Source organism: Pelodiscus sinensis, chromosome 8, assembly GCF_049634645.1.
Source record: "Pelodiscus sinensis isolate JC-2024 chromosome 8, ASM4963464v1, whole genome shotgun sequence".
Taxonomy (NCBI): Eukaryota; Metazoa; Chordata; order Testudines; family Trionychidae; genus Pelodiscus; species Pelodiscus sinensis.
This window is the reverse complement of record NC_134718.1, coordinates 35,271,111-35,298,624: the sequence shown is the minus strand read 5'-3', so window position 1 is coordinate 35,298,624 and position 27,514 is coordinate 35,271,111. Positions and strand designations below refer to the sequence as shown.

General features: G+C 43.9%; 1 protein-coding gene across 5 annotated transcripts in view; it reads right to left on the bottom strand.

Annotated features, from left to right (window-relative positions):
* Positions 1–24,769, bottom strand: part of PCDH15 (protocadherin related 15) — a 1,467,631-nt gene extending 1,442,862 nt beyond the window's left edge. For all 5 annotated transcript variants that reach the window (XM_075935032.1, XM_075935037.1, XM_075935036.1 and 2 more), the window contains exon 1: positions 24,515–24,769. The gene's annotated coding sequence lies outside the window, so the exon portion shown is untranslated. The remainder of the gene's footprint in view (positions 1–24,514) is intronic.
* Between the last annotated feature and the right edge of the window lie 2,745 nt (positions 24,770–27,514).

The window sequence follows — 27,514 nt, the reverse complement described above, 5'->3', positions numbered from 1 at the left end:
GTGTCCAACTGCTGTTCCATCTCTTCTGCTGCTCAGCCCTGGTATTGGTATTCCTGGAACAAATGCATGGCCTTAAATTAAATTAATGGAGATTGCCTATCTCCTAGAACTGAAAGGGACCTTGCACAGTCATTGAGTCCAGTCCCCTGCCTTCACAGCAGGACCAAGTACCATCCCTGACAATATTTGCCCCAAATGGCCTCCACAAGGATTGAACTCACAATGCTGGGTTTAGCAGGCTAATGCTCAAGCCACTGAGCTATCCCTCCCTCATCACCTCTTTTTTGTTGCTCCACCCACCACTGTAGAGGCTATTCTATTGCCTGAACACTGACTCCTTGCACTAGCTTCAATCAGGAGATTTGGTATCACCAATGGGAAATCATAATCCTGGTCAAGCCTCCCCACGTGCAGCACGGCGCAGCTCCACTGTCTTCTTCCCTGAAGCAACTACATTTATTCTGCCAGGTATGAACTCACTGACCTTTTATTTCAAGTTCCATCCACAAATATTACTTCTAGTCCTCAGGCAACTGTGTTTACAATATCTACAATGCAACTGGCCCTCACCTCAAGACTTGAGGGAAACAGAGAAAACCCTTCTTTGAAGTCTTGTGAGTGAGCTCAGCTAGCTTTAGTTTATCTTCTCTCCCCCTACTTCCTTCCTGTGCCTCTTTTTAGTTTTGGGTTGATAGGTTAATTGAATTGTCACCCCAACAAGTCCACCAGCCTGATTAAATAATTAACCCCAATTAGCTTTGTCTGAAGAACAAATTAGTATTTAAGTGATCAGAGTACAGCTTCACCTGTACACTTGCTGTACTCTCTCACAGTTATGAATAGTGTTTTGTGCTTTAGTTAAAGTATTTGTAATAGAAACTAGATCTAGACTGATGGTTTAAGGGAGTTTCCTGTACAAAAAGCTGTAAGGATAAGGCCTTTTTCTGTAGCCATATTGTAAGGCCCATAGCACTATTGGAAGGCCTAACACCTTTGTCTGCAGCCGCAGTTATACCAGCCTAATTTCCTAATGTAGGACAGAACTTGAGCCACTTTCATTCTGTAATAGAGAAGTTTTCTAATAAAGATAATCTCTTTTAGAGGTTTCTCTAATTTATAAGGAGCTGCAGGAGTGTACACACATACTCCCTAGTAAACCAAAGTGACCCCCTACATCCACAAAACTTACAGTGTTTCTGGGATAGCTCAAGAATTCATGCCATCATAAGAACCTGTGTGGTTCTTGGTCATCTAACTCATAATTTGTCACACTCTTGTTTGCATGGGGATGGATGGCTGGGCAAGTGAACACAATATTTGAGTTACTAACAAACTATTACTTCCTGTGTTTTAGGACTCACTTCCTTGTGGGGAGGGGTACCTGTTTTGATAATTTGCACTCAAAAGATAAGGGAAACAGAGTATTTCCAGGGATTCAGAGTGGTTTTAGAACAGGAGTGAGCAAGACACCTCTCGTGGGCTGGATTTAGCCTGCCAAGCCACTGGATCAAGCCACCAAGATCATGTGACTTCTCTCAGAAACTTATTTATCAGCAGCTAGCACACACACATCTCAGCAGTCACTGTCACACACACACACACACACAGTCTGTGCCATACATAGAGTCACTGTCACATACAGTCACACACACATTCCTGTCTCTGTGCCACACTGTAGCCAGACACGAACCCCATCTTGGTTTCCACCCCCTTCCCCGCCCAGAGAGCAAGAGAAAGGCAGTCAGCCTTTGATGCCCTGGGAACGCAGGTGTGCTGCCTGTCCCTGACTCTACCATAAACAGAAACCAGACAGTAAATGGGCTAGCTGATGACCCAGGGCCTCCCGTCGCCCTGATGGCTAGTACCAGTAATTGACACGCCTGCACTGTCCCAGGAGAGGAATCTTCGCCCATCACATACCAGAGGTGCCCATTGTCTGCATTTTCCCAGGTGTGAATGATGCTTTGCACCCTTCGTGGGAAACTTGGCATTCAAAGCCATTTTTCCTGATTGGCCACTTAAGACCAGGAAGAAGCCTACATGACCCAAGGGGTATAAAGAGGGGTTTAGTAGCCCACCCCATTTGAGCTCCAATCACCTACACCTGCTGGCAGGTATTGATTGTCTCCCGAGGTCTGTGGGACGCCCAACCTCACCCTACTTCTTCCCGAGGGATTGAGAGAAAGACGCTGGCCACGCCGAGTCTGGAACGCAGGGATGAGAATATATACCTGCTATGTGTCTATTTTGCATGCATTTAATAAGAGCTCAGAGAACCAAAAGGGTTTCATGGTACCTGTAAGTGACTTATTAGTCTAATTTCTGTCCTGTCCTTCGTAGTGGCTGTGTTATCTGTAACACAGCAGTAGCATTTAACAACTAAGTTTACCCTGTAACAATAAAATAATAACTGTTTAAGCTTTAACCTGACTCCTTCAGTTGCTGTAACAGAACCAAGCACAATTTAAAAGAACTTCAGCCGGTCATAAGGGACTCACTGCCCTGACCGTTGGCTGACACACACATGCTCTTCCCAGTCTCTGTGCTACACAAACCCTCAATCTGTGTCAAAGTCTGTCTCTCACAGAGTCCCTCTTTCACACACACACTCACACTCTCACTCTCTCTCTCAGGCTACGTCTAGACTGCAAGCTTCTTTAGGAAGAAGCTTTTCTGGAAGACATCTTCTGAAAAAACTTCTTTTGAAAGAGCACATCTACACTGGCTAAGGGCATCAAAAAAGTGATCTGCTTTTTCAAAAGATAGCATCCAAGCAAGCTGACTGGACACTCTCACATAAAAGGCTGCCAGAACCAGTTCAGGGAGGGCTTTAGGTCACGAGTTGCTTCCGAGTGCTGGTGCTGGAGTCCACCAGAGACATGGACTTAAAGGAACCCCCCTGGACAGCCATTTCTTTGCTTCTGCTGTATGCTTGCCTACCTCTTCGAGGGACAGCAAAGCTTTTGCAGTGCGTGCTGTGGTTACCCAACTTTTCTGGATGCCACAGCTTTTTCCTTTGTGCCATGCAGCCAGAACTGCCCCAGGATATGCAACGGCCCCACACAGCCATGTTGCAGTTTCTTCAGCACTTCGTGCCAACTGCCTTCCTGGTCCTAACTGAGCTGGACCCCAAGTCCATTCTGGGGACCGTCTCCATGGCTGCGGGAGCAACACCCTTGCAATTGCAACTAACAGGGGAGAGGTGTTTCTGGAGGCTGGACACCAGTTCTGACTAGTGGAACTGGCTGGTTGTGGGATGATCAGCAGTGGCTCCAGAACTTCTGCATATGGATGATCACCTTTTTGGAGCTGTGTGCCTGGCTCACTCCTGCCCTCCGACCTGTGGGGGTGGGGGGAGGGAGTCTTAGAAAAGGGGGACCCTTGGGAAATGAGGATTGTGGGTTTTGGGTGTGGAATGGGAGTGAAGCCCCGGCACCGGGGGGTTGTGCCGTCCCATCTTCATACAGCCTTGCTGTTGGGGAGGCGGCCTCACAGGGGGTGGCTCCTTCTGCAGGTTTTGAGGGCCATCAACTCCATCCCACTGTAGAGGGTTATCTGCCTGGGAGACCTGGACCCCATTGTGGCTGGAATTTCTGCTCTGTGGTTCCTAAGCTGCAGGGGAGTGATTGATGGGACCCACATCCTGAGCCCAGTACATCAACCGCAAGAGCTACTTTTCTATGGTGCTGCAGTCCTTGGTTGACCACTGTGGACAGTTCATGGATATTTTTGTCAGGTGGTTGGGCAGGGAACATGATGCCCACATCTTCAGGAACTCCAACCTGAAGTCTCCAACATTCTTCCCCCGCCAAGACTTTGTGGTTGGGGACGTGTAGATGCCAATGTGCATCGTGGGGGACGCAGCCTACCCCCCGAGGCTGTAGCTAATGAAACCTTATACCAACCACCTGGACGCCAGCAAGGACCAATTTAATGCCCACCGGAACCAGGCCAGGATTCAGGGGGAGTGCACCTTTAGCTGCCTCAAGGCATAGTTCAGGTGCCTCTTGACCCACCTGGACATGTAGGAGCACAACATCCCTGAGGTAGGTGCAGCATGTTGTATCCTCCACAACATTGTGAAGAGGAAGAGGGAGGCCTCTCCCTTCCTCCCAGCGTAGGGGACAGAGGAAATGGCTGTGAGGGGAGACCATTTCAGCAGCTGCAGACAGCTGCTATCCGACAGGCCCATCAAGCCAGGGTGCGCATCCAGGAGGCCCTGAGGGAGAGTTTATAGATGGGTTTATGAAGGGGATGGTTTGATGGGATAGCATGATCTTGGCAACTAATTGACCTTTCACTATCGGTGGTAAATAGGCCAATGGTGGAATAATAGGAGTTACTATAGAGAACTTTTCCTGGGTGTCTGGCTGCCCACATGCTCAGGGTTCAGCTGATTGCCATATTTGGGGTTGGGAATGAATTTTCCTCCAGGGTAGATTGGCTGAGGCCCTGGAGGTTTTTCGCCTTCCTCTGTGGCACGGGGCACGGGTCACTTGCGGGAGGATTCTCTGCATCTTGGGGTCTTTAAACCATCATTTGAGGACTTCAATATCTGAGATATAGGTGAGAGGAATATTCCAAGAGTGGGTGGGTGAGATTCTGTGGCCTGCATTGTGCAGGGGGTCAGACTAGATGATCATAATGGTCCCTTCTGACCGTAAGGTTTATGAGTCTATGAGTTTCTCTCAAGCACCCCACTAACTCTTCCCAGGGCCTCTCTCCGAGGGGCCTCTGGCTTGCTGCACTATCCCTTCCCCACCACAGCTTCTCCCTTCACCCCTTCCCTGACCTCTCAATAAGGAGACCTGTTTGGTTTTGAACAAAACTTTGTATTTGTGTTTTTTAAGGGGGAGAAAGGATGGGCATGGAGGGCAACCAGATGTGCCACCTTGGGTGTGGGGACCTCATCAGAGTTGGGGTTGGATGGATCCTGGGTCAACAGTTTGTGGGCATGAGGGGAGACTGGAGCAGGGTTAAGGATGGCAGGTGGAACAGGGGCAGGGGGCATTGGCATCACTTGGGGTGGGGGCATGGGCTTCTCTTGGGAAAGGCATTACTTAGAGGGGCAGAGGGAGGGGGAATGGGCATAGCAGGGAAGGCAGAAGGGTGGTAGGCAGCAGCAGCAACCGCAGCCAAGTGTGACATCATGTCGCATATGATGGCACACATGCTATTGCACCGCTGCATGAGCTGGTCCCACGTGCAGTTCCACCACTCTACGTCCTCCTGGATCTTCTACACCAGGATCTGCTGCATGTTGCAAGGACGCTGTCATGCTACCGCATCAGGTCTTCATGGACCCTGGTGAGCTTTGGGGTCCAGCCACAGTGGGATCCCCCCCCAGGGTGGCAGAGGAGTCGGGAACAGCCTGGCCCTCCCTGGGGCCCGCACACACCCCTGTGCCTTGCAGTGTATGCCTGTGCGCTGTGTGCGGCACTCCTTGGTGTATCTGGGGTCGTGCCTGCACCCTTGTGGATAGCCTGCTTCCAGCCATGGCAGGCTCTAAGAGGGCACCCCCGTGCCAGGGCCAGACATGAGTGTGGCTTCCCTGAGTCTGGGAACAGGATCCTTGGCATGCTCACATTGCCTGCTAGTTCCACGTGTCTGCCTGCTGGTTTCATGTGAACTACAGCACAATGTCCAGCCCGAGCAGGCCAAGCGATGCTTGCACTCCTCCCCCTTTGCGCCCACCTCCCCCGCCCCGTGTGTGTCAGAGGCTGAGATCACTTACATGAAGATCCCTCCCCAGCATCTGAGGAGACCTGGGAAACATCCAGGCTCATGGAAACCAGCTCTAAGGAGAGTATGATGGTGGCCGTGTCATCCACCTCCTCCTCCTTGTACGGTCCCTGGTCCTTCTCCTCCTCCTCCGCTGTGACCTCCAGCCATGACACATTGGGCATGTTGAGGCCGGAGTACACCATGGTGGGTGGGGAAACGGCTTCCTCCCTACCCCCAGAATTTGGTACAGCCACTAGTAGTAGAGGCAGGTATGGGGTCCTGCCCCGGAATGCGAGCTGCGCTCTCTGGCCCTCATGGATCCCTGGTGGAGCTCTTTGACCTTACTCTGGACCTGTTTGTAGAGATATCACACATCACCCTTTAGTGTTCTATTATGCAGACATCAGACCCAGGGGACCCAATGCACTCCTTATGCCCTCTACCAATTGATTCCCAGGTGTCAGATGCCATTCAGGATAGGGATCCTGTTCCCCACTCCAGAGAAGAATGGTGCTTCAAGGTTTTCCCTCCTAGAAACAGCATCTTCACCATCACCTCGGGGCTTTCTCTCCCTGATTGGCCACTTCCTTTGCTGCCACTCTCTCTTGCCTTTTCCTGGAACAGAGTGTGGCAAGGCAACAAACCTGCAGTAGGGGGCATCAGGCCTATTCCTCTCCATCACAGAGAAAAAGAGTGAGGCTCCCTTCTTTCATTTCCCATATTTTGCGATTACAGACAAAGTTGGCTTTGTCCCTCTACCATTTTCCGACACTCTGTGATGATAGGGCATACATAGGTCAGCACTACACGCAAGAGACTTGAGCATATCCAGAAAGGAATCCTCAGAGATTTTAGCTGTTAAGTTTTTCAAAGGATTATAACTTTACCAAATCATGGGTACAGCAAAAGGCACATCTGTGACACTAAGACTACCCTCTGGCAAATCACACAACTGTAGGATTGAACAAGACTTCAATAGGTCATCTACTCCAGCTCCATCTTCAAGACAAAGCAAGGAAACAGCCAGACCATTCCTCACAGGTGTTTGCATAACCTCTTCTTAAACACCTCTAATGGTGATTCCACAAGCTCCACAGTCAATTTGTTCCAGTGCTTAACTACTGTCAGGGACGTTCTTTTTCTTCTAATGTCCAATCTAAATTCCTTTACTGTAATTTGAGCCCACTGCTTTTTGTCCTAGCCTCAGAGGTTAAGGAGAATAAATTTTCACCCTCTTCCCTATACACTTGAAAAATGTGATCATGTCCTCCCACCAGTCTTCTCTTCTCCAGACTGAAAAATTGGATTTGTTTAATCTTCTCTCAAAGGTCATGTTTTCAAGAACTTTAATCAGTTATGTTGCTCTCTTCTGGACTTTAATTTGTCCACATCTTTCCTGAAATTTGGCATAGAGAACTAGACACAATTGAGGCCTTATCAATATAGAGTAAAGAAGAACTATTACAGTGAAACATTTGTTATCTGGCACTCAGTTAACCAGAAAACTTTGTTAACTAGCATTGCCCTCAGCCACAATACTGTCACATCTTCAGGTGCACAGGCCTGTCTTGGTTTACCATGATTGGTTTAACAATTTTTTATTTAAGTAGTACTAATCATCTTTAACTCAAAATAGAAATGTGAGACCAGCTGCCTCACACTACAAAACTATCAATATTAAAAACTTGAGTTTTACTATTATTGTCCATTGGTTTTTCCTAGGTAGATGGGGACCCTCAGATAACTGGAATTTTAAGATAACCAGAACGCCCTAGTCCCGAGCGTGCCGTATAACACAGGTTTTACTGTACTTCTTGTGTCTTAGTTACAATATACCTATTAATATATCCCAGAATTAGGTTTGCTTTTTTTGCGGTACTGTTACACTGTTGAATCACATTTAACTTGTTGTCCACTATGATCCTGAGATCTTGTTCTGCATTACTCCTATCTTGGCAGTCATTTCCCATTTTCTTTGTGTGCAACTAATTGTTCCTTCTTCAATGGGATAACTCTGTATTTGTCCTCATTTAATTTCATTCTATTTACTTGGATCATTTCTCCAGTTTGTCCAAATAATTTGGTATTTTAATCCTGTTCTCTAAAGCACTTGCAATCTGTCTCACCATGTTATTGTCCACAAGTTATAGAAGTGCCCTCTCAATGCCATTATCTCAATCATTCTTAAGATATTAAACATAACTGTATCTAAGACTAATCCCTGTAAGACACCATTGTTTTCCAATCACTTATGTACCCACATTATGATAGTTCCATCAAGGTTGTATTTTTCCTAGTATCAAAAGCTATACTAAAATCAAGATATACCATATTTACTGCTCCACCCACCCACCCACAAGACTTGTTGCCTTGTCAAAGAAAGCTATCAGGTTGTTTTGACAAGATTTGTTCTTGACAAATCCATGCTGTTTCTTATACCCTTATTATCCTCTAAGTGTGTGCATCTTGATTGCTTGATTACAAGCTCCATTATTTGGGTAATGAAGTTAAGATGACTGACTTGTCATTCCCCAGGTTTTCCTTATTCCCACTGAAGCACAGAGACATGCATTTAATACCTCTTTGGAAAAACTCAACTCTCTTGAACTGTTTTCCCTTTAGACTTTCTTGCTCTTACCTACCAACTTCCTGAGTTTGCTAAATGGATTTAAAGAAGAAAGTCTTATCCTTATTGTACTGTTCCCTCCTACCATTCTCTATAATCACTAACTCTGTCATTTAATGATCACTTTCACCCAAACTGCCTTCCACTGTCAAAATCTCTACTAATTCCTCCCCATATGTCAAAAATTAAATTTAGAACTGGCTTTTCCCTGGCTGCATTTTCAATCTTCTGAAATAAAAGACTGTCGCCAATGAATGTCAAGAACATGTTGGCTAATTTGTGCCCTGCTGTACTTTTTCCACCAGCAGATGTCTGGATAGTTTCCCACCACCACCAAGATCTATACTTTGGATAATTTTGTTGTTGAAGCCTCATTAACCTCTTCTTCCTAGTTAAGCAGTCTGTAGTGGGCCCACCACCACTACCAGTATACCATCTTGGCTTTAGGACCTTTTATCCTTCACCAGATACTTTCAATGTGTCTGTCTCCTATGCAATCTCCACCTCAGACCAAGGCAACACCACCTTAATTTTCCACCTCCCAGGCCTTCCTAAAAAGATGTACCTTCTATACCAGTAGTTCTTCAGTCATGTGTATTATTCCACCAAGTCTCTGTAATGCCAATTACATCATGGTTGTGTTTATTCACCAACATTTCTTGTTCTTCCTATTTATTCCCCATACTTCTTGAATTAGAATGCAGGCAGTGAAGATACTTCCCCTCTATGTTTTCTCTAAGGCTGTTAAGAGGCAGGTAATTGACTAATCATGTAGTCTATACAATTTGTATTGACTATATGATTAGTCAATAAGGAAGGCACTCTGTACTGGCTCACACCAGTCCAAAAGCTACCCCACTGCAGTTCTGCAATTTAAATGGATCAAGAGCCAGGTGGCTCTTACTCCATTTAAAATGCAGAGCCACAGTGGTCCCAGACCAGCGTGAATCAGGACTGAGCCAGGCTTACTCGGTCCCACTTCGTGCTAGGTCCAGCAGCCTCTATAGCCAGCTTCACAGCAGCAGCCCCTGTTTGCAGGGGGGCCCAGCTGCCTGCTGTGATCCCTCCTGGATAGGTGCTACTGCTAGAGCAGTATCTGCCTGAGGCAAGTCTGTGCCTGCCATGGCCAGAGGCTGCTTTGCAACAGCCTCATCTACCCTCTGCCCATCCCCTCTCTGGTGCCTCTGATAGAGGCAGCAGCATGGGGGAGGGAAGAAGGAGGGGGGCCAGGGGAGCAGATGGAACTGTGGAGATAGTGCCTACAGGAACAGGCCTTTAAGATGGCTCCTCCCAGCACTGGCCCCTGCTCCCCCAGCCCCTTACTGCCTCTGATACAGAGGCAGCAAGGAGAGGAGCAAGCAGGGCCAGCTTGAGCCATTCTTGTACCCTGGGCAGCAGGCATGCGGCGCATGTGCGGCTCCACCCCGGGCACACGGCACATGCACAGCCCCCGCCCCCCAAGCATGCGGGGCCCCTTACAGCTGTAATCAGGTGCCGCATGAGCCCCACCCCCGGGCTGTAAGGGGTGTCATGCGCCCAGGGGGTGGAGGCCGCACAGCACCTGATTGCAGTTGTAAGGGGCGCCGCGCACCCGAGGGCGGAAGCCGCACGGTGCCCCCTACAGCTGCAATCAGGTGCCCCCAATAGGTTGGCGCCTTGGGCAGCTGCCCAGCTAGCCTCCCCCTTAATCCATCCCTGGGAGCAAGTAGTCGAGCAGTCAACTACTCAACTACTCACTTACATCCCTAGTTCCCTCTTGTCTCTTTGTCCCTGCCCATGGTCTCCCCAGATTCCAACCTATGTCAAGTCTCTGCCCCCAAATCATGGGGTACACATGGGACCTCCCTGGTCTGGCACCCTTGGAACCTGAATGGTCCCAAACAATAGAGTTTGCCTGACCAGAAGAGGTCAAGGCTCCCTTCCTAGCTGTTGGCCCTGCTCTCTGCTGCAAGCCTGCTGCCCCCAGCCCTGCCAGGGCTGTGCTCCCTGCCTGAGGCTGAGGCTATGCTCCACTGTGTGCTTACCCTGACTGGGGCTGCAGTCTCATGACCAGCCCAGGCTACACTCCTGGGCTACACTTCTAGGTGCTGGCTCTGCTCCCTCTGGCCCAGCCAAGGCTATGCTCCCCGCTATGCCAGCCCAGCTGAGGCTCTGCTGCCTCTGGCCAGGTGGGGTTGCACTCCCTGCCATGATGGCCCCTCTGCCAGTAGGGCTGCACCCCCAGGTGGGGCTTATACAGAGACAGCAAAGGGAGGGAGCATATGTAGTCAACAGGATTAACCGATAAACCCAGGCTTATCGGTTAATCATGTAGTCCACAACACATTGACAACCCTAGTATAAACCCATTTATATACCTACATGTTTTATTAAAGGCCAGTAGCAGTACTCAATACACTTAAAGGTCCAGTACTCAAGACAACAATCTTTGACTAGTCTTGTTTTTCCTGTATGGCTGGTCTATGGTTGGTCCTACAAAAACATGTGGCCATGCCAGCTGGTGCTAGAACCCATCTTGAATTTTGTACTTTTCCACAAGTTTGAACAGAAACTTCCCTCCCTTGGAAAATTCTATATAAGAAATGGGAAACAAACAATGATTATTTTCAGGTGCCTTCACAGACTGTTCCCCACCCCGAGAGGATACATGAAAAGACCTTGAAACAAAAGAACTCTAATGACAGGTGTAGAGATAAGCTGCTGGACCCAAGTAAGAAAGAACAGCTCTGGCTTAAAAAAAAGACTTCACCTGAAATAAGAACTTTTCTTAGTTTACCGCTTAGATGGCATATTTTGTTTTATTTTAGCTTAGTAGTTTACTTTAATCTGCTTGTTATCACTTGCAACCACTTAAATCCTAGATTTTATTCTTAACAAAATCACCTTTGTCTATTATTAAACCCAGTGTAAATAATTGTTACCCCGGTGGTGGTGGTGGTGGGGGAAACAAAAGCTCTCATCTCTCTCTTTCATTGATAAAGGGGGCAAACTTTATGAATTTTCTGTGTGTAAAACTTTCAAACAGAGTAAGATGGATTTATCTGGGTTTTGATCCTGTTGAGGGTGTGCATACGGTGCTATGTCAAGTCCCTGTGACTGAGTCTTCCTAGAGCTGAGCTATTCTCAATATCTGTGCTGCTCTGCTGTGGGCTGTTACTCCAACTCTGTACTGGGGAGACCAGACAATCTCTCTCACCAAGACAGGACAGTGGGGAGCCTCAGAGGGTAAGTATGTGGGCTCAGTGGTATGATCAGTCCAACATGTGACGATCTCAAGCAGATCTGAGACTCAACCTGTGACACAGCACTTTCCACTAGGGGGAAGAGTGACAAAACAACAGGACAGAGCCACAACAGGCTCTGCCAATGAGTAACACTAGCACTTGCTGTATGTTCGGGCAACTTCAGTGGCACTAAGGTTATTTGCATCAGCTGGGGAACTGACTCAGTGTGCTTAATCCCAGTCTTGATGACTTCCCACATGCAAGGAGAGCCCTGAAACCATTGTGGCAGACACATCCATTCTTCAGAAGTAGATAACTCCTCTCCGGGCTGGACGGGCAAGCACCATGCACTGAAGGATCCCTTTCCTCAGTGTGTGTATCTAGGAAAAATATCTTCCCCTGTACCCATTTTAAAAACTATATTTGGTCTGGTTTTAAAACACACATGATCTTAAGCATCTCTAGCTCTGAGACGATTAACAATTAAAAGTATTTAATCCATTACTTACCTGTTTCCATGCCTCTGCTCCTAGAGCAGCAACTTTGAATTATATAAAGTAGTCATTAGGGACAGGTATGCCATTTTAAACTAGAGAATGCATAAACACAACCACCACCAACAGCACAAGACACTGCCAAAGCACATTTTGTCACTAATCGCTGCTGAGTTAGCACTTTTGCACGCAAGCTCTTCTTCACCTAACCTTGTCAAGCTCTATGCAAGTTTAAGCCTAGCTATGTTGAATTAATTGTAAAGCATTCCACAATTATTTCCCCAATAAATGTCATACTAATAAATACATTAGTATTTATAATACAATATAGAATACATTATTATTAGCAAAATAAACATCTCCATACCTGTGAACTTTTGAGGATTTTTTTAAATTTCCCTTTAATCACTTATTTTTAATTTAACAAGATATTATGACAGATCTTTGAGAAATAAGCATTTCCATTATTGTTACTGTTTTCCAGGGTTTATAAAAAAAATCATAAATAATAAGTAGAAAACTGAAATATCAGAAAATCTTTGGGACAGATTGGAATTTCACTTACCAAGTAATGCAAACCTGAGTAACTATACTGACTTTAACTGCTTAACTTAAAAATTAAAAGTGTATGTAAAATTCTCATTTCTCCGCAGAACATTGACTTAGAACTTTGAGATACTTTCCAAAAATGGAACCCAGTAAAACAAGCCTTTTCAAGCATAAAACTGTCATGTTTCTCTATGATTTATTTCAGGTTTTCTTAAAATTTTCTGATTTTTATGGACAGAAAAACCATAGTTAATGTGTAGGACTAAAAAGGTTTGGTTTGCCAAACTAGCCAGTTTTATGTCAATCTTATTCCTAATGCTGAAATTCATTTAATTATTTTTCTTATTATCAAATTTTGATGCATACAAGTTGAATGCCAAATGACACAGACTGGAGCAAAATAGAAAGCATACTTTTAAGTTCCAATAATCATATCCATACAAGTTTACTAATACTCTATTCCTGCTGCTACTGACCTATGACCCTCCTAACTAGCTAAATCTACAAAATTATTTACTACCACTGAAGTGTGAGGATAAGAATTCAGACTTCTCCTTTCTGCAGCTATTTTCCTTCCCTCCCCACCAAATAAAAAGACAGCACTGAAAAACAAAATATCAGCCTGATCCTAGGAGATTCCTTACAGTCTCATTTAAAGCCTACTGTAGTTAACAGAAACACCTTTATTGAGATCAGAACCATGGGAGACTTGAAAGATCTACCCCTAATTCTAAAACATCTCCTTTTAGCAATGTATACATTAATTCCAGTGAAGTCAACAGACTTGCTGGGCCCTGAGCAAGGTGGGCAGGTGCCCTCCACACTCCCGTAAAGGGGAGAGCCTCAGGTGAAAAGGGTGGGGCTGGGGTCAGCCAGAGCTCAGCTCCACCTGCAGTGTGTCACACCATACCTCCCCCTCACAGCCAGCTCTCAGAGCTGCCCAGAGCCCATCCTGCAGCACTCCAGTGGCTCCAGCCATCCACCATTACCTCTCCTGAGGTAGTGGCGGCCAGCAGCCACAGACTCTTTTAAATCATCAGGCTCCAAGGCAACTGCCTTCTTGGTCTCCCTGCCTCCTTCTCCCCCTCCCCCCACGCATCTGTGGACCTGATTATTTCAATTCTTATTCATGTTTTTTTGTAGCTATTGCTCAGATAAAGCATGCAGAAGTCACACATGTTCACCACATATCCCAATTCCTTTTCAAATTTGGGGCTAAATTCTATTTGCCTTATTCTCACAAACTGATCATTTGAAGTTAAGACCTTTGGCCCATAAGAAGAATGCAGGCTTTCAGCCATTCAAAAATAATATCGTGGGTCAGAGTCACAGCTGTTGGAAATTAGTGTTTCCCCACTAAAGACAATGGAGTGACTTCAGAATGTTGATTTAAATAAAAAAGCAGTGAGTAAAAGCATGACAATCTTTTTAAGAAACCCACACAGCTTAACCACATGTATGTACGCATAGTAGATGTTGTCTGTGGCCAAATACGGAGAGCCTGCATTTGCAAAATACACTGAGATCATGTGAGTACTCATATTACAAAGAGGGGATTTTTATTTTTGTTTGTTATTTCTGGGGCTTGGATTGTTTTAAGCATGGAGTTATTTTAAAAGGCAAAAGAAATAAGTCACAAGCTCAAGATCTAGTCTCAAATAAAAATTTGCAATGGTTAAATTATATTTTTCTAAAAAACCAGAATTATACAATGTACTCTTCAAACTTCAGGTTTTGCATAGCAAAAAGATGATTTGACAAACTGTAATCCAATTCCACAGACAACTAAATTCAACACTTGTACTCCCTCTTTAAGATTATTTCAATAATTAGTGACCTATAGTCACCATAGTTTCATGTAGCAGCAGAAGTGGGGCTCTCGACATCAACAACATGAGGATTAATGCTGTATACAGGGATATCCCTAATCAAGGAGGAACATCTTTCAAGGGATATTTTATACAGATTTAACATGTGCCAAAAATAAAAATATAATTGCGTTCAAACCCTTATTGTGTATGCTGTACTATGTATATAACCCGAGCATGGTCTATGCTGCAGTAGCATTAAAGTGTCTTTATGATACTATCAAAGCACTTGATTTAAATTGTGACCAATTAACTGTGCAGATTTTACCCTGCTAGGAACTAGGAAAAGATAACACCTTTTAAGAGAGTTGTTTTAGTAGGTGTGCAGGGCAGACACAGTTCTCATTTATTTCCAGCCTGAGATGTGGGGAATATTTATTTGGTTTACTTATTGTAACACACAACCTGATGAAGGGAAAGGAGGAGGGTGTTAATCCCACATTTCTGCTTCTAATAAACAAAAAGCAAAAATATTATCAGTTAAGGGGAAGTACTATTTATTCATCCCATTCATTCTTACCCAATCTCCACAGAGTGTGTGATATTTCTTGTTATATAGCTTCCAGAGAAATCAGGGCAACTGAAGGGCAGATTTTAACAACACACCTTTATGACTGGGGGAACAGGTTACTAGTGTCCATTTTAGAAGGGAGGAGGGTTGTTTTTTAACTAGAATAAGCTAAATACAAATTGACTCAGAGAAACCTTCCCTAATAAGTTTTAAAATGCACACACCTGATAGTAATGGCTGCTCAACTGTTAGGAGAGCAGGTTCTCTATACCTCAATCTGCTTTCTCTAGCAAATGTCCTTTATACTAACCATACTTCTTCCCCAGCCCTTATATTTTGGTATTTGCTCTCCCCAGGATATGCCTCCATTAATGGCCTCGAGACTATGAATAGCTTTGCAAGCTGCCCACAGTGCTGGCTTTATGATGGATTTCACTAGTTAGCACAAGATTTGAAATGCAGAGGTCCAATGTGCAAGTGAAAGGATGAACTGTACATGCTGCACAAAGCGCTGATGAGAGGGGTCATATCACCTACAAGGAGTCCAAGGGAAAGTGTCACCCTGCTGATTCTACCCTGCAGCAGCAGTAGTAGTTACAGCCTCAAATATGAAACACATCCATTACCTCCCATGCCCAAAAGGGTTTCTAACCACAGTTTACTCTTTTAATATTAAAAGATGAGTCATATCAAAGGCAAGGTCCCCTCCATGCTCTCTCCTTTTTAGGATGCCCTGAGATGTGAAGAGAAGGCACGTAAGAGCAGACAGCAGATAACATATCCAGCATTATTCCACTCCCACAAATAAGATCGGAAATGAAATGTAACAGCAGCCTTTCTACCGCACGAAGTATTACAAGATTGGAATACTAACCGGTTTGTTTATTTTTCTGATTGCCATATGCAAATATTAAAGACTACACTTTGCTTCTTCACCAGTCCCTTAAGCAAATTCAGCTTTTTTGTATATATATTTGATTGCACAGTTTATACATTGCCTGTTGATAGGAGACAGATGGGGCTTGTCCTTCATCCAGAAAGGCCATTTGCAAAATTGTGAGATTCTTCTATCACCCTAGGAATTTCATTCTTTAGTTAATGTTCAACTGGAGGAAATCAAACACTTACAGCACAGCTGCTGAGTTTCAGCATAGTTCTCCCTTTAGCATCTTACCCACCTCCCTTCCTTGTGGAGGATTTAAAACTTTAGACAATTTTGGAACCAGGCATTTCTTTCCTCACTGTCAGCATCAGAAAAAGGTCTTAGAGAAGAAACAGGGGACCCAGGAGTGGATGGCAACTGCTTTATTGCCCACGCATGTTTACCTCGGACATTAAACACAACATCCAAGTGGCAACAACCTGGTGCCAGTCGCTCCCTTTTATCTATTTTAATATGTTAATTCACAGATCTATCACTATTTTTCCTAAAACCTTATTTAATAACGTTAACTCCCATAAAATGAATATTAATAAACCAATAATGAATACAACTATACCCACCCCTAATTACTACTTACAGAATTTCTGTTTGAATCACCACTTCTATACTACAAACTTTCTAAATCAGCAGGTTACAGAGATTACAAGAACTTTAAACCTGAAGATATTTTATACAACACCAAGGAGGATAGACAAAAGACACAACAAAGTAGAGCAGCTGCATACTTGGCTATTTTTCTAGGCTGCAAAAACAAAGGGAGAAACATGTTTATATATCAGAAGGATAATACTGGTTTTAACCAGACTCTTCCCAAACTACAAAAAACAAAAGGAAAAAGCATGTTTCAAGGTTAATGCTGTGGCTGACCCCGAACCACTACTGTAGAGCAATTTCAAACCTCCATGAATGTTTTACATATCCCAACAAAAGGCATAAACTTAACTACAATGAGAGCCTCACAACATGAGGAGCCTCTTTAAAAAAAAAAAAAAAAAAGAGAAGAGAAGAGAAGAGCTCACCCCATGTCAGGGCTGTTCCCCACTCTGGCACTCTGAGTGCAGAAGATGGGGGGCTGGAAGAGAGCTGCAAAGCCTTTCCTGTACAGGCACTGGTTACAAAAACTCCCTTCCCCCACTCTCCCCACCCAGTTTTTGGGGAATTGCTGCCACCATCAAAAACCAGGGTTGACACCTAAAAACCAGGGGTGAACACTTGAAATCACCTCCAAGAGTACCCCCAAATTCTTTTGCCCCATGAGAGCTTGAAAAAAAGAAGAGAGAAAAACAAGCTGCAGTCTCTGGTAGCTGACCCCTCAGTCAGAGGCATGCAGATACACACAGACAGACCTTCCAGGACACAAGAATCAAATCATCACCTTAAAAATGATTTTTATTACTAAACAAAAGATAAAGTCGAGAAAAAATACTTGGTTGCTAGATTTTACAGAACAACTAAGGGAAGCAAATTAAAATATAGAGAAAAGTCTTAGCATATTGCTTAGATGGTAGTAAATGGGAAGGGGAGGCATAGATTCACAGGGAGCAGTTCCAACCAAACTACAAAATAAAGAAAAATACCCTGAATGTGACTGGATTCACTTTTCCCTCTTACTTCTAATTTTTCTCTTTATTCAGTCCTCTCCTATGCCCTCAATTCCATGGGGCATGGCAGTCCTGCCTGGGTTTAAATCATTCTGTGTCTCTCAACTCCTGGTTTCTCTCTCCCACACAAAGAAAGCAGGCAAGGAATCTATATCCAATTCAAATTTCAACCCTCTGTCTCCATTGGTTTTTCTGGCCCCTGGCCAAAACCTTTGCTAGCTACCTGAGCTTAACCCCTTAGTCACTGGGTGCTGGTCAGCACTCCTCCTGTCCATTACACCCCATTACAAATTTGATCAGAATCTGTTGATAAATAAAAGAGATATGGGGAAAAGAAGATTCTCTCTAAACATAGACATCTCCATTCAAATATGACAAAAATATACACATCTGGCTATACAAGTACTATTACCGTACTCTTACCCTTCACAACTATTCATTATTGATAGGCAGGAGGCCAGGGCTGAGGGAAAAAAAACTTTAAAATTGTACTTTTAAAATGTGTATTTCCTATGAATAAGTCTTCTGTCACTCTCCTCAGGCAGTATTGTTTTGGCCAGCTGCTACTGGTAAAATTCTGACCATGCCTTCATAACTTCTTTAAATAATCTCACTGCCAATAAAATCAGGAATAATATGAGATTGGAGATGGCAGTGTTGAAAAGCAATCTTGTCGAACTCATACTCATATGGGACTCATCCTAGGGGCGATGTCATGTACAGCATCTACCTTAGCCGGAAGACCGTCATCTAGCATTCTGAGTTTTATAGAGCCTTCTTTGTTCCTGCTTCCCCTCCCTCTCATTTTCTTAAGTGTTACTGTGTTCTTTGTTTTTAATCTCTACATATGTACAACTGTGTATTTTAATGCCCACACCAAATTGAGTTTGCAGGTGATTGTTTTATGGACTTGGTCAAGTAGATCTTGAGGAGAATAAATATGTGTTTGCTTCCCACTGTCAGTTTTGGGAGGTGTCACTGTATTTTTATGGTATGTCAAAAAAACAAAAACAAAAACCAAGTAATTGTTTCATGACAAAAATTAAACCAGAATAAACATTTGTAAATATATTTTTAAAGTCTAGATAAGCTTTCTATTTTCCTAACAACTTTTTTTACAATTTATACATATGAAGAGAAAGGAAATTTTCCTTATTCATGGCATAAAAGTATTATATATCCTCTCTTGTTTTCCTGTGAGAACATAAACAAACCAGCAATAATGTGTACAGATATATCCTGGTAAAATAACACAGGTTTTTGGCATTATCTGTCTATCTAGAGAAAAAGAGAATCTCAATATTTATAATATACCGGTAAATGTTTATTGGTTTCAATAAAAACTTTCTACTACTAATTTTAGTAACAATATTTGATAATTCACCATAACTTATATAAAAACAAAAAAAAAATCAATGACTGGAAAAATACAACCCACATACAATTATGCAGATAAAGGACATTTAAACCATCAGGACCTTTTTTCAAGTGAGCATTCAAGATAAGATTCAGTCATAGAAACGATTTTGTGTCTTCTTTGAGGCTAATGGTGTTTTAATTAGATTATTATTCTATATTTACAATTTCGCCTTTGTACATATGCAAATATAAAGCTTTTATGCTTATATATTTAGTGTCCTTTTTGTGAAAATAATATTTTTAGTGCTATGAAGCCTCTTAAACTTGACATAGTTTAGGGCTTCAGAATGTCATAATTCATCCTTGCTCACTGTAAACCAAGGAAAGGGGCCCAATTCCCAATGGAGTGAGAAGCTTTCTGGGCATAGGTATCAAGTTTTAAAGTGGTCCATAGAATATTTAAACAAGAAATGCAAAATCTCTTTTCCACCTAACAAGTAGAGTATGCATCAAGTCAGAACAAAAACCTTTCCAGGAGCAGGCAAGAGCAGGGGGTGAAAACAGAGTTTGTCTCAGCAAAGGTAAATTACTGCATTGAGGCCCAGGATGCTCCTGTTGGCATTCATTCAACCCCATCCTCACTCCCAACTGAGAACACCACCACCAAAGTTAGATCTATCTAAAGCCATCTGCAAACAGCACCTACTGGTAAGCAGTTACTTACATCTATGAGTGTTTTTCTTTGCTAACTGTGATAGCTGGGAACACAGTTATGAAAACTTTATTTTAAAACTGGACAAAAGAAAGAGTATTTTGATTATTTGGAAAAGAATTCTGAAGAGTTAAACTACACAGCTAAAAAATGTATTGGCTTTTTCTTCTTTACTTGTCTACTTCCACTGTGGATTAGAAATTGTATGTCCCATAGCAAATAACTATTTAGTGTACACAAAACTCGGAATGAGTGTAAAGCATTCTAAACAGTTCATTAAATACTTATGAATAGACAGAAAGCAAGCAATTAGACAGAAAATCTGCCATTGTCCCTTATACAGTCTCCATCCTGTCATTATCATACATATTGATCAAATTTTCATAACAAAATTTGCACTCTATTTTGGTATAATCATAAGAGCATTTTGCCTTCTGATATTATTTCTGAGACATTTTTCGAAAGCCAGACATCTTCTCAGGACTTTTTTCCTCACTGCTAAAACCAAAGGTCCTTGTCCTCGCTGAGTTTTTACCTTAGAGTAGTTTACACACCTTAGTTACCCAAAGTTAAACAAAGGTTGCCTTTTTTAGTAATGAGGAAATGACATAAAAAGTGGGCTAAGCTCCAAAGGAGACTTAGTGATACAGAGTATCACAACATCTAGCTTTCAAGAACTAAGAAAGTCAAAAGAACATCACCACAATTCACAAATCCTGGATTATGGTTTTAAACTCCCAAAACTATGAACAGGGAGAGATGCCTCAAAATAGGGGAGCCGACAGCCATGCTGGGCTTCTAGGTAAGATGGGAGGGGCCAGCAATTGGAAGGGGTGAAGTCTCAGGCAGAAGGGGTGAGGACAAGGCAACAAGAGCGTCATGCCAGCCCTCCCAGAGCCTTGGGTGCTGCCCAGAGCATGGTGCAAACCCCCTGCTCCAGCTTATAGAGCTTACCGGAGAGTATCTTGCAGCACTCCAGCGGTCTGGGGCTCAGAGTGCTGCTGCAGTAGCCGTGGTGGTAGCTGGAAATCTCAGGCCCTTTAGAATCATCAGGTTCCAGGGTAGTGGCCTAAAACAGGAATTGCTATCAGAAGAGTGTCTTCTAAGCCAACCCTGCAGAATTCAGTGCCTAAATTCCTGCTGCAGGGAGCATCCAGTTCTGCCTGGTCATCCACAAATGGAAACTCCCATTCTGGAGTTTCATGAGACAATGAATTTAGCAGGTCACTAATTCCACATTGGGAGGAGATGGTGGTACCCTCCTGTAACTTCTAGCTTACTACACAAAGCACTGATAGGGGAGACCCTGTTCAAATCTCTCTGTCCCCCCACCACCTGAAGGGGAAAATGAACTAGGTTCTCCTATACTGGAAATAAATGCTCTAACAACTAGAAATAAAGGTGGATGGTGACCCATGGCTTCCTTCAACTAGAATTTGAATGGGACCAAATCACCTAACAGCCTCGAAGATCACCTACCATTTTGGGCCCTGCATGCAAAATAAGCTTTGCCCCTTCCCCCATCTTCCCTAGTTCATTAATCTCTCTGGAACTTAGGTGGAATATAAGCATGCATATATCTAAAATAAGGCAGTAATATAAATCTTAGCGGCAGAAGCTTAAACACTTAAATAAATTTTACTCTGAAAGTGTAGGTGTTCAGTGAGTTTAGGTGCCTAAAAAGATTGGAAAAAGTTCTGGGAATTGCAGTGGAGTCTAAAATTGGGATGTAAAGACCTACATTTTTTGACTCTAGTCCTAAATCACTAAAAAGAGGAACAAAAAGGACTCAGACCCTAATTTTGATACTTAGAAATATACTGGAACAAATTATTAAACATTTTTTGTAAATACTTGGAGGAAAATCTGATCATAAGGAACAGTCAGCATGGGTTAGTCAATAACAAATCATAGCAACCCAACCTAATTTCCTTCTTTGACAAGGTTAACCACAGGAAAGAGAAGCAGTAGGTGTGCTAGATCTTAATTTTTGTACTTTTTTTACATACTCTACTTTGCTTATGAGCATGTTATAAGGGACTACGTGTCTAGGTGGAACTACTATAAGATGGGTGCACAACTATAACCAATGCAAAAGAGCAACAGGATAACTCTTTTAACAGTCATTGGTTTTGACAGTACAGAAGAGTATATTTGTGAGAATGAAGATCATTGAAATGTATCATAAAAGAACATGTAGCATATATTAAAATATTAGGAAATAAAAACACGAAACTAGAAAAAAAATCTATTATTTCATTTGCTACATACACTAAAGTTGATGAGTAAAGTGTGCAGTTCAGTGTTTACAGGAGAGGGGAATTTCTTACAGAAATAAAATTTTTAATAAGTTTTTCATTGACAAAGGGAGAACAGGAAGTCACATGATACTAGAAGCCTGAAATGATATTGATTGTTATAGAAATCTAAAAGTATTTTAAGCATATGGTTTCTTTCAGAAATATATTTGCAAATAATAGAATGCTAGATCTGGCAAGGATCTCAAAAGGTCATGAAGTCCAGTCCCCTCCACTCATAGCAGGATAAAGCAACATCTATATCATCCCGGACAAATGTTTGTCTAACCTGCTCTTAAACATTTTCAGTTATGGAGATTCCACAACCTCCCTAGGCAATTTTCACCAGTGCTAAACTACATTGACACGTAGAAAGTTTTTCCTAATATCCAACCTAAACCTCCCATGCTGCAATTCGAGAGAATATTTTTTTCTCCCTCCTCCTTGCAAACATCCTTTTTAGTACTTGAAAACTGTTATGCCCACTCTCAGTCATCTTCTCTTTGCCAGACTAAACAAACCCGGTTCTTTCAGTCTTCCCTCATAGGTCATGTTTTCTAGACATTTAATTATTTGTATTGCTCTTCTCAGGACCTTCTCAAATTTCCCCACATCTTTCCTGAAATGTGGTACCTAGAACTGGATACAATGTTCTAGTTGAGCCCTAATCAGCTCGGAGCCAACCGAAAGAATTACTTCTTGAGTCTTGCTTACTACACTCCTGTTAATGCATCCCAGAATGATGTTTACTTTTTTTGGTATCAGCTTCACACTCTTAACTCATATTAACTTGTGGTCCACTACGACCCCTAGATACCTTTCTGCAGTACTCATTCCTAAACTATCACTTCTCATTTTGTAGGTGGGAAACTGATTGGTCTTTCCTAAATGGAGTATTTTGCATTTGTCCTTATTGCATTTTATTCTATTCATCTCAGACCATTTCTCCAGATCATTTTGAATGATCCAAAATACTCGCATATCCTCCTAGCTTGGTACCACCTGCAATATGTATGAAGCTAGCACATCCGAAAGGTTTAGAAATAAAAAGTCAATAAAAAGAACCCCAAATATGTTTATTTTAATTTCATGGTTCTCTGGTGTAACATTCATGAATTCTGAATACTTCTGGTGATCATTATGTCTCAGGGTCACATACTGCTATTCAGTACAATTTACAGAAGAAATTATTCTTTGAGAAAGATTTTGTACATTTTTGTTCAGTGTTCCTTGCACCAATTTTTAGAGATATTTAGGCAACTAATGATTATTAAATACTTTCACCCTTTAAAATCTGGCCTCTGGGGAATATTTGGGAACCAAACTCTATACACAAGTGGTGACCTGAAAAAAGTAGTTGAGTGCTGGATAGAGAGAAAAAACAGTAGTTGCCAAATCAATCCCCATTGGTGGATCAAAGGAAACTAAAGAGATTTTGATCCCAAAACAGGAAAATCAGCTTTGAAGTAACATGAGTCACAAAAATAAGCTTATGAATTAAAAAATGAAAAAATAAAAACATAAAATTCAATACAAACAGGAAGTTCTATATTAGTAAGCAATCACATCTGTGTTTCTAACAACCATTAATATTTGTAATGCTTTATTTGCTTATTGAAATATGAATTAAATAGAACAGTGACATTTATCTGCACAATATTAATGAAGGTAAATGATGAATAGTCACAAATAATGAAAAATAACACTTGAAAGGGTGAATAATTTAAAGGAGGAGTGAAACTACTTTTACAGTGGATTACAAGAAGAGGCAGCTAAATCCAGGCAATCAGAACAGCATATAACAAATGTGTGAATTGTTCTGAAGCTTTATGCAGTCATACAAATCGACAAATGATTCTTTTAAACATTAAAACCATGTGTGACTGTTGTAATTTTGGGAGAGGGGTGGCACCAGTAAACTATTTCACTGAATCAAATCTCTTTTAGCAGCTCAATGCATCCTATCAGATAGTGAAGAGCTGTCTTGCCTAGGCTTTGGAAGGCATCCAGAAGGCAGCTGCGCCGTCCTGAGAGGGTAGGTGGATGGAAAAGCCTCTGCCCCCAACACCCTGGTTTTCCAGTTATCACGGAAGGCTCACCCCGTCGCGTGCCTGTTACCCCGTCCTTCCCTACCAGGGTTACCTCCCCCGCTCTGACCCCGTCTGGCAGTGTCCTTACCCCGCGGCTTAACCCAGGTCTCCCCCTTGACTCTCTCCTTCCCCTGCCTCCAGCGCTTTGCTCCCCCCCCCCCCCCCGGCCGTCGGTCTTTGCCCTGCCCGAACACCGCCCGTCCCTCTCTCTCTCCCGATTTGCCCCGCTGCCACTTTTAACACCCTCCCCCCTTGCAAGCCTAGAGCAGCGACCGGGCACCAGCTTCAGCGGGCGCTAATGAGCATGCTCAGTAGGCAGGCGCATGCTCAGTCCCAGGCACGCCGCAGACAGCCGGGCGGCGGGGTTAGCGGTACAGCCCGGCAGCCCCGGGCAGGTTGGCCGGCGCGCAGCCTGGTGCGGGGGCGCGGCCGGCAGCCCAGTCCCTTGGGGGCGGGCAGGACAATGTCAGAGACACAGTGGGGGAGGGGAAGAGGGATGGGGGGTCCGCTCCTTACCTCGCTGCCCCGAGCCGCCTCCCCGCTGCCCGGCAGCTGCCGCTGCAAGCCCCGCCGTCGGTCCGCCCCGCTGCCAGCCCGGCTCTTGCCGCTCCGTCCCCGTCGTTGCCACCGCCTACCGGGGAGGCTGCGCTGGGCTCCCCGGGGCCTCGGCGGGCAGGGTCAGCGCGGGGAGCCGGCGAGGCGCCGCCGCTTCTCCCGCTGCTAATCGCTGTAATCTGCTCGCCGCGCCGCCAGCAGCCCTCTGTGCACCGGCTGCGCAGTAATAAGGGCTCGGGGGCGGGGAGGGGGCTTGGAGGAGGGAGGAAAACTTTGATGTTCCAGCGAGAGCCAGAGAGGGGGAAACACCGCGGCGGGAGGGGGGGGGACGCTGCCGCCTCCCAGCCCGGGAGGAAAGCGACGGGAGAGGAGCCGCCAGTAGGCGCGGGCTGCTTGGCGGGGGGCGCCTCACCCTTCCCCACCACAGGTGAAGGGCGCGGAGCCGCGCAGCGGGAGAGCCGCAAAGGAACCCACGGGCGGCTGGCAGGAGCCGGGCTGGAAGGCGGCGGCGGCGCTGGGAAGCAGCGCGCTCCTCAAGCGGCGCAGCCGGCGAGCGCGCCCAGCCAGTGCCTGGCGAGGCTACGGGGGAAAGCCCGTGCCCCTCGCTGTAGCGTGGCAGATCGCGCAGGAAACAAGCCAGATAGTCTCATCTCATTGCTCACGCCGCACATCCACGGCGCTGCACAGCGTACCGGAGAGGGGAGGGTAATGCCACCACCCATGCTTAGATCTTGAGTATCTTACCGAAGGAGTCACAAATGGACCGTGCAGCTTAGAGGCTTTTGACACGACTTCCCAGTTTCATGCCTCCAAGTCACCCTTCTGCTTCATCCTGCAATGTTCCAAGTTGTGTGGAAATCAGAAAAACATCTGAAATGCCATCGGAAGCAATCCATAGAAAACCAGATTTAAGGAACTAAATTCTACCCCAGAAACGACAGGGTTGTTTTTTTCCTTTCCTCTCACGCATACTTGATGAGCCAATAATAATAAATCTACAAGTGTTTCATGCCCTCAAGCGATACGTGCATTGCTAATTAGTTTATTTGGCTCCTGTAGCTATTTGTGCGTTAGAAATCCTCCTTATAAATGCACCTTTGAAACGAAAACCAATAACAATTTTCAAGTAATGCTACCTTCAACCAGCATTTCTTTTCTGATTCAAAGCAATATTTGTTAGTTGATGACAAATATGTATTAGAAGGTAAAATAATTCTGACAATATACAGCAGTGATTCTGAAAGCTGTTTTTGCCACTCCAGTCCCATTAGTTTATCTAAGCAGAAGCATAGTGGCAAAGGAAGCGGTTTTTTAAGTGCACTGTATTTGGCATTCAGCAGTAGTAGCAACATACTTCATGACATCAAAAAAGAAACGTCTGTCAAAAGGCACTGAAAACAAGTACTGATTTAAAATCCAGATTGAAGTGTATAAACTGCCAATTTCATTTTCTTAGCATCATTCTATCCCCAAATGCCATGTATAGGATTTTGCTGGGAATGATTGGACTTAGCCATCAAACTTTAGATACATTTAATTCATTTTTAGAGTAAGTTTGAGGCAGAGGATCTAGGGAAGAATGTGTCATGTTGAAAAATGCTCTTCAGCAATATGCTGGTTCTGGTTTTCGCTTCTGGCACTGTAATCTAGTTCCAAATTGTGAAAGTAATGGGAAATCCCACAAAATATGCCCATCTAGCCCCTAAGAATGTACATCTTGAGGGCCACAAATGCAAATATAGCAAGAAATCTGTTAATAGAAGTTATTAATCACATAAATAGTTCCACCCACGTGATCTGGACTTACTGCTTGAGTGAAAAATGCTAGGCAGGATCAGGTGCTTGACTTCAGGAAAGTTACCATTAATGTTTATAAATAAGCAAACTAACTAGTCACAATTTTAGAAATTGGTCTATGGTGCATTGGAAAGGACACACATTGTAAAATAAGAACACTGGCTTTAGAATACTTTTTTTTAAAGTAGCACAGTTAATTGTTAATGCTGATCACATCCTTTTCTCTGCAGAAGTATGCTAGGTGCTCAAGATCGAACTTACTAACTGTATCCCTGACACTTGAGAAGTGCCAGATTTGGGGAAAGTGATTCAGAATACTTGAGTTTAATGCATTCATAAGTGTTAATGAAAACAACTATTGACTTTCAATTGTTTGTCAGCTTCCTTCTCTGTCAGTTTGGTCACATCACCTCCTGTTCAATCTTTTGCTGTCAACTATTGTATCAGATTTCAACTATTGATCATTTTCTTCAGTGCTCATTTTAACTCTGCTGCTGCTTACCTTATTGGAGATTGTTCATGAAATCTGAATACCTCAATTTTCCCCTTCCAGACCCCCCCCCCCCCCCCGCATTCCAGTTTCCTACCTCAGGGCCTTGTCACTCATGCTAAGTGCTTCATTTCATCTCAATCTTCCCTCCTCCTACCAGTCCCAGTTGTGCGGACCACCTAATCCTAGTCCCTTTGTGCAGTCTCAGCTTTCCATCTTTTCTCCCTAATCCCAGCCACCTGATCTCACTCTTCAGACAGACTTGTCCCAGTCTCTACCCTCCCTGTTAGTGTTTCTCCTCTGGTCCCAGCTTCTTATCCAGTCTGTCATTGTTCCCCATTACATCTTTGGTTCTCAATATCCTCCTCCACCATCCTCTATTCACATAGTGGCTCCACCCAAGCTCTCAGTCCCTCCCTATTGATCCATGTCCCAATCTACTCCTTCCACACACGCATATCTGAGTCTTCTCCTTTCCACATTGGAGACTTACACTTTCTATGCTGCCTAGGCATGGAGAGCACAGGACAGTCTCCCTACTCTCTGGTTCAGTATCTGGGCCCTTCAACAGCTAGACATAGTAATTGCAGGGGCAGTCCGCCCCAGCCCAAGGATGAAAATATGCGATATATAGACAATCTTCAAAGATTTAGCTGCAAAAGTCTAACATGCCT